Raw genomic sequence first — 7664 nt, 5'->3', positions numbered from 1 at the left:
TGAGACAAGAGCATCACTGTGGTGTTTATCAGTATGAATTGAATATATATATATATATATATATATATATATATATATATATATATATAAAGTATATATATAAAAAGTATATATATACTTTTTTCCCTTTTATTTTATTTTACAATACCATTCAGTTCTACATATCAGCCACGGATTCCCTTGTTCTCCCCCTCCTTCCCCCTCTCCTTCCCCCAGGCCACCCCCCATTCCCACCTCCTCCAGGGCAAAGCCTCCCCCAAGGACTGAGATCAACCTGGTAGACTCAGTCCAGGCAGGTCCAGTCCCCTCCTCCCAGGTTGAGCCAAGCGTCCCTGCATAAGTCCCAGGTTTCAAACAGCCAACTCATGCAATGAGCACAGGACCTGGTACCACTGCCTAGATGCCTCCCAAACAGATCAAGCCAATCTACTGTCTCACCAAACAAATAGAAACACATGGACTATGAACCAAAGGCTGAGGGGCCCCCAACTGGATCAGGCCCTCTGAATAGGTGAGGTGAATATATTTTTTAAAAAGACATGTGTTATAAGCACTAGCAGTACCCTGTGTCAATAAAAGGGGAAAAAAAGAGCTAAGAAGCCGGGCGGTGGTGGCACTCACCTTTAATCTCAGCACTTGGGAGGCAGAGGCAGGCGGATCTCAGTGAATTCAAGGTCAGCCTGGTCCACAGAGTGAGTTTCAGGACAGCAGGACTGTTATGCAGAAAAACTTTGTCTCAAAAACCAAGAGAGAAAGAGAGAGGGAGAGAGGGAGAGAGGGAGAGAGGAGAGAGAGAGAGAGAGAAAGAGAGAGAGAGAGAGAGAGAGAGAGAGAGAGAGAGAGAGAGAGAGAGAAGAATAAACAAAATCATTACTCTCCAAGAACTTTTAAAATAATCTTTCCAATCTCATCCCTCTAAGCCTAAACAACCACTGTTTTTCTATTACAATGCTTTAAATAGTCTAGATGTCTCCTTTCGTTCAACACGATCATTTTGAGACTCACTGGGTGTTTAGTGCAGGACTGGCTTACCCCTTTCCACTGCTAAGAAGTACTCTGTTGTTTACCTGTATTATAATCTATTGCCCATATGCTGATGAACATCTAGCTAAATAGTTTCTGCTTTTCTACTATTTTTGAAAAAAAGATGCTATGAACATTTGCATTTAAGCTTTATATGACTGCCATGCTTTCATGTTTCTTGAGGTCCCGTTGGTAACCTGGAATTAAGAGATGATTATTTACAGCCTACAAATTGGAAAACTCTACAGACTTAAGATGTTTCTCCCCAGATGAGTGGTTGTTAAATATTTGCCACGAAGCTCTAGATAAAACCTAGAATAGTAATTACTGTATCATAGATGGTGCATATTGAAGAAGACATTAACTTATCAAAAATGCTTTCTAAAAATACTATAATTTTATTGATATATGTCCATCTTTTACAGCATTTGCAAATGTTCACCTCACTTTTAGGTGCACATTCTAAGATGTTTTCCTCCTTTGGTGGTATTCCCATGTTTTTTTCCTCACTGTTGTGAAGATCAGGGCTTTCTGTATGTAAATAGAAGGTTTAATGAGCAGTTTTAGAATGCCACGTGCAAAGCCAATGCTTTTGTGATAGAGAAAAGAGGAAGTTACAGGAATCAGATCAGGCAGCTGACATAATGGACGGAGGCAATAGAGGAGAAAGGAAACATGAGCCATTAAAGTCCTGACCCTTTGCAGCACACATTTTACAAGTTATTGCTTACAAAGATGCATATTTTCATATAGTTCTACAAGAGAATGTGTACCCCATTTCTGCTTTCCTCATTTAATATGATTTCCCATCACATTTCCAGAAATGGATGCAGTATTAATTATTTTCACTTTAACTACTTTGTAGTGTTCTATTATTATCATTCCCCTATTGTTGCACACTTGGGTTGTTTCCAGTCTTTTCAGCAATATAAATAGACTAGATTCCTGTAAATTCCTTCCTTTGCAGATTATCATTTTTTTTGGATTAATTTCCTTAGAGTCTCATTTCCTTAGTCCATTACTTGCTTATTCATGTCCATATATGCATACATTTTGTAATCTCTCCTGTCCTAACTCTCCACTTGTTAGGATCATATGCTCTGGCTGCGTACTGCAGTGGCATGGTATATTCCCTGATATGACTTATCATACCTTCTTTAATTGTTTCCCGAGGTAGACCTTGAGACTCACAATGGAGGAGCTTTATTCCCTTTTTTCTCTCATCAGTTCTCCATCACGTGTTTTGTAGGTGCTCAATGTTTATTACTTTTCCCCTTATTTCTTCTTCAAGTTCATTTGACACTAATTTCCTCATGAATGACTACACTTGTGTCCTGTGATAAATCTGCTGGCCTTTCTGTAGACAAATAACACTCCTGGAACCACTTTTTGGCATAGGCCTGGGCAGCTATAACTACCAGTCAAGTGGGCAAGCCTAGACAGCACTCCCCTCAGAGGTGATCTGATTGTAGATAACACAAATTTATAAGAAGTAAATTAGGTAAGACTGTATGACTATTATTCTGACTCTTCTAGATGTTTCCTTGTACTTTAAGCAGGTATGCCAGGTTGGGTTCTCTGGAAGCAGAGGTTGAGATGGAAGTTCATTGAAGGACATTCTAGAGAAGGCATCTGTGGGAAACTAAAGGAAGTAGGACAGGGCACAGGGAAGAGCTTTAAAATTGCTATGTTCCTTAAGAATTGTCTCACACTGGGGGTAGGGGGAGGGCCTTCTATCAATGCCTCATTGGCCAGTCATTGAACAAGACTGTACACCAGTAAGGGGCCATAGCTTGGGAGAAAACATTATCTTCCAGTGAGGGTAGTTTCCGGAGAAGAACAGAGCATGTGTCAGAGCCAGATAACACTGCGCGAAACTGGCAAGACAAATGCCTCAGTTATGAATGGGCAATAAGGGTGGGCATGCCTACCACAGTGGCTGCTACCAGTCATCTTAAAGTGGGATCCTATGAGAATAGTCTGATAGTTGTTCCAAGAGAACATCCAAAGCAATCACTTTTACTCAACCGAATTGTGAGCATTACCCAGGAGCTCTAAAGTTCAAAGAAGGTAAAGACAGAAATCACCCAAATCTGTGTGGTCTCCAGATGTTTTCAGAAGGAACCCAACAATCACCAGCTTCCTTCCCCCAGGTGTTTCCCTCCACATACACCACAGACACAGACAGACAGACAGATACACACACACACACACACACACACACACACACACACACACACACACACACCACTCATATACTCACAGCTGTTTCCTCATTTGGAAGTCCCCAAAGACCAAGGCAGGAAAATGTTATACCATAACAAGCAGATCTAGCTTTAGAAATTGAGGATATTATCTGACTTCCAAAGGTGTCCTGAGGTTGGGGATCAGCCTGCATTTCCACAAACACCTTTTCCTTAGCCAAATGTTTCCCATGAGACAGTTTCAAAGGGAACAGTGGACACGAATCCAATTACCGAAACTTATTTACAAGACTGAATTAGCTCATGTCTGCAAAGCTCTTTGAGCAATTTGGATAGACTTCCTAAGTTGTTTACCTAAGGTATTACCTCACCCTTAAGTCAATTTCCTAGAGATAGGATAGGTTAAATACAGCTTCCATTAAAAAATAAACTTCTCATGAGCTTTCCCAGAATCTAATATATGTTATGGTTAGTAGTTACATGAAAAGTCTGTGTTGCGACAGGACCACAATTTTTCACAAATGTTCATTTACTGCCTTTTAAGAATGGATTATGAGTTTTGTACTAAAAAGTATACCCTGGAACAGACTATATTTAAATTAATATTCTCAGAATAGGAGAACAAGTCATATTTTCAACATAATGTAACCGTGTATCTTAATTATGTCTTGCATGTACATGTTCTAGAAAATTTCTTTTAATTTGAATTCCAGTTCCTTGGATACGACCCCGTGTTTTTCAGGATCTCTGTAAAAGAAGAGTTCAGACACAAAAGCAACCAAATGAGTTTCAAGTATGTGTAGAAAATTATTATTTCTAACATTACCGCAAAAAAAAAAGTCTCATTTTCTTTTCCTTAGCTGGCTACAAGACATTTGATTCCTGCTGCTGTGCCTACCACTACAGCTTCCTTGGTGACAAAATGCACTCTTCACTCCTTTCCACTGCCATGCAACCAGTAAGAACTTCGGTGTTGCATCACTTAGAGGATGGTTTGGGGGTAGAAGGTATGACTTGGTGGATGGAATCTAGACAATTCTGCTATCAGAGCACAAATAAAGGCCATTATTAAAATATCTTAAGGGGGGTTTATGCTGGGGTTTATAGTCACTTTTTAAAGCTTACCAGCCTAGCAAAACCAATCCAGATAGCCATTATACTATTCTGGTTTCAGTATCAGTCAGATTTAGATGTTGCAATTAGCTGAGCCGCTCTTGGTAGTTTAAGAGACTCACTGAAGTACACGAGAATGTCCAGATAACTGGTATTAAGATAGTCATCACTTAGCTCGAATTCCCTAGCAGAATTGCTCCACTAAGCACAATCCTGCCTTGATAAGCATCCCTGATGCCAGGTTCTGGATAAAATTTGTAGGGACTCTGCCCCCGATGCCTCTGGAAACTAAGTGTTTCTCTTACTCCTTGTGTCACTTTTTGGAGTCCAAAATGGGCAGAAGTGTGTCTTGTGGGTGGGTGTTAGGGTTCTATATTCCTCTATTGGCTTCTCCGGGCCAACAAATGTAGCTCCTCTCCGAGTTTGAACTCCTTATTCAGGATGAGAGACAATGACAGAGTGAGAGGAAGTAAGTGCATAAAGCAAGGAGAGGAAAGTTCAGAAATTACAGTGGAAACCATTTTTACTCCATTGCCATCTTCACCAGAAAGGCAATTTTAGACCTTTGAGTACATTTTACAAACCATTAAACTTTCAGTTATTATGGGCTTTCCCCAGAGAACACATAAAACAGATAATGTTAATCTTAAAAGAAAAGTTACAGAATCTTCGGAGAGAACTTTGTAAGTCCAACACAAAAGCCTGGGACTAGAGAGGAAAATATGAACAATCTTTAAAACTTAAAAAAATTTGTACTATAAGCAATGGGAAGACATTGTAACATATATGGCAGAAGACTGTTGTCCTTAATATAACAAGCTATGTTACAAATCAATAAGAAAATGTACCACAATAGAAAAAACAACTATAAAATATGTACAAGTAATTTAATATGGAATGAAGGTAAAAGGAGCCTTATAGAAAGACACCCCAATAGATCATAAATAAAGATGTGACTTAAAACAAAGTGTAATTCCAGTTTTGCAGATTAGCACACCAACTGATTTGGCAATCCAACCAAAGTCAAAGTCTTCTACTGGATATATTAAAACTGGGTGGTCTTTGCACATGTTTGCCTTCACAGGGTTATTACTGGCTAATTTATTATGTTCTGGTTAATTCATTACTATGAAGGGAAATGTCAGGAACTTTAAGGATCAGATGATGGCTCTGAAGCTGCCTCCTTGCAATTTCCCGAATGGGAGAAGTCATGGCAACAGATAGTAGTCTGTATTCCAAAGAGAGAAAGAGAAAGCATCAGACTCATAAAAGGGATGACAGATGGGAACCATGGAAAACCAGAAGGGCCATGCAGAGGAAAGTGGGCAACAGCGTGTAGCTCCTTCTCTGCTCTCCCAGATGGGGCAAAGCCACAGGCATAAATGGTACTAGAGATGGAGGTCTCGAGAAGTATTAAGTAAGTAAATCATAAAGAGGGGGAAATTTATTAAGCATATAGCATGTGTCTGATATCATACTGAATGGTCCATGAATACTGTTTTAAATTGTAATCCTAACCTTTGAGTTGGATTATGGTTCACATTTGTCACAGACCAGAAAAGTGGTGCTTAAAGAGCTTACCTATCCAATATCACCTACTTAAAAAGAGGCTGAGGAAAAGTGGCAGCAGACTGTGCCTATGGATCATGTCCAGCCTCGTACCTGCTTCTGTAAATAGCTTTACTAGGACACAGCTAGATATGTTTGTTTACATATAGCTATTTTTATTCCTGTATATGCTATAGTATATATATAACATTGAAGTCAACATTGCAAACAGAGGCCATATGGCCCATTTGATGAAACATTTTATGTATCAATGTGGCTAGGCAACAGTAGCAATTCAATTCAGTATTATTCTAGATGCTTCTGTAAAAATTTTTAAATGTGATTAACTTTCAACTCAGTGGACTGAGTAAATCCTAATCTATGGGTTACTGATTAAGTCAGTGGAATGTTTTAAGAGAAAAAAGAAAAAAGAACACTGCCTTCGATAGAGAGAGAGAGGAGATTATGTCAGCAGATTGCCTTTAGACTTGAATTGCAGCTCTTCCTTGGGTCTCCACATGCTAGCATAGTCTATACTTGCTAGTCTCTTCAATCACTCAAGTGAATTTCTTAAAGTAAGTTAATGTCAATCACTCACATGCTCTGGTTCTCTCTCTTTATATTCTATTTTTATTAAGATCCCTGACTACCTGGGCGGTGGTGGCACACGCTTTTAATCCAGCCACCTAGGGGCAGATGCAGGTGGATCTCTGTGAGTTTGAGGCCAGCCTGGTCTACAGAGTGAGTTCCAGGACAGCCAGGGCTACACAGAGAAAATCTGTCTTGAAAAACCAAAAAAAAAAAAAAAAAAAAAAAAAAAGAACCCTGACTATATGAGCTGTGTTGATTTGAGTGACCAGCACTGTCACCTGGGGCCATAGAGCTGCTGAGGACCATGTCTGGGCCCGTGGCTCAACAAGCAGCCAGGGTCTGAGTTAATGTCTGTGGCTCTGATTACTACCAAGGGCCTTGAGGATGACTGGGGTCTGGTCAGTCACCTGAGACCATGTTGTACTTCAAGGGCCATGGTGCCACCAGGGCCATACTGATCTGGGTGGCCTGTGCTGCCGGGGGGGGGGGGCGGGGGGCGGGCAGGCCTGAGCTACTGCTGAGGGTCATGTCTGGGTCAGTGGTCCTGCTGCAGCTGGGGTCTGTGTTGAAGTTCATGGCTCCCTGGGATGGCTGGCCCTGCCCCTTGCTGGATACTTAACTGCAACAGGAGAGATGACCCCCTGCAGTCGGGAAAGAAGGCCCCACCCCTCACCACGGGTGTGCACCTCACCTGGGAAGCACACTAGAGCTGATCCTACTGTTGGGTATGCAGGTGAGACAGCCCTGAGGGTGGTGAGAGCAACAGAGCCGATCCTGCCTGCCCCCCGCCGCACCCCCCCGCCAACTTTTGCATGCCATATGGTGGCATGGGTGAGAGAAAGATAGCCCTTTACCCCTTGCTACCCATGGCGGGCTACAGAGCTGACCCCTGGGTCAAGAGTGGGAGAACCAGCCCTGCCCTTTACCAGCTGCAGCACACAGGAGAATGAACCCTGCACCCCACTTGGGCAGCAGACTAGAGCTTGACTAGTTTGTCAGGGGCATAGGTGAGCCAGCCGTGATGATGTGAGAGCAGGAGAGCTGACCCCGTACCCTCCCCCTCATAGGCTCCCTACAGAAATTGGGATAGAGGGCACGGCACGGCACCTTGCCTGGGCAAGACAGTGGTGCTGACTCAGGTGGTGTGAGTGTGGGGGACCTGGACTCGAGGGTCCGAGAGCAGAA

Source organism: Peromyscus leucopus, chromosome X, assembly GCF_004664715.2.
Source record: "Peromyscus leucopus breed LL Stock chromosome X, UCI_PerLeu_2.1, whole genome shotgun sequence".
Taxonomy (NCBI): domain Eukaryota; kingdom Metazoa; phylum Chordata; class Mammalia; order Rodentia; family Cricetidae; genus Peromyscus; species Peromyscus leucopus.
This window is presented reverse-complemented; position numbering follows the sequence as displayed.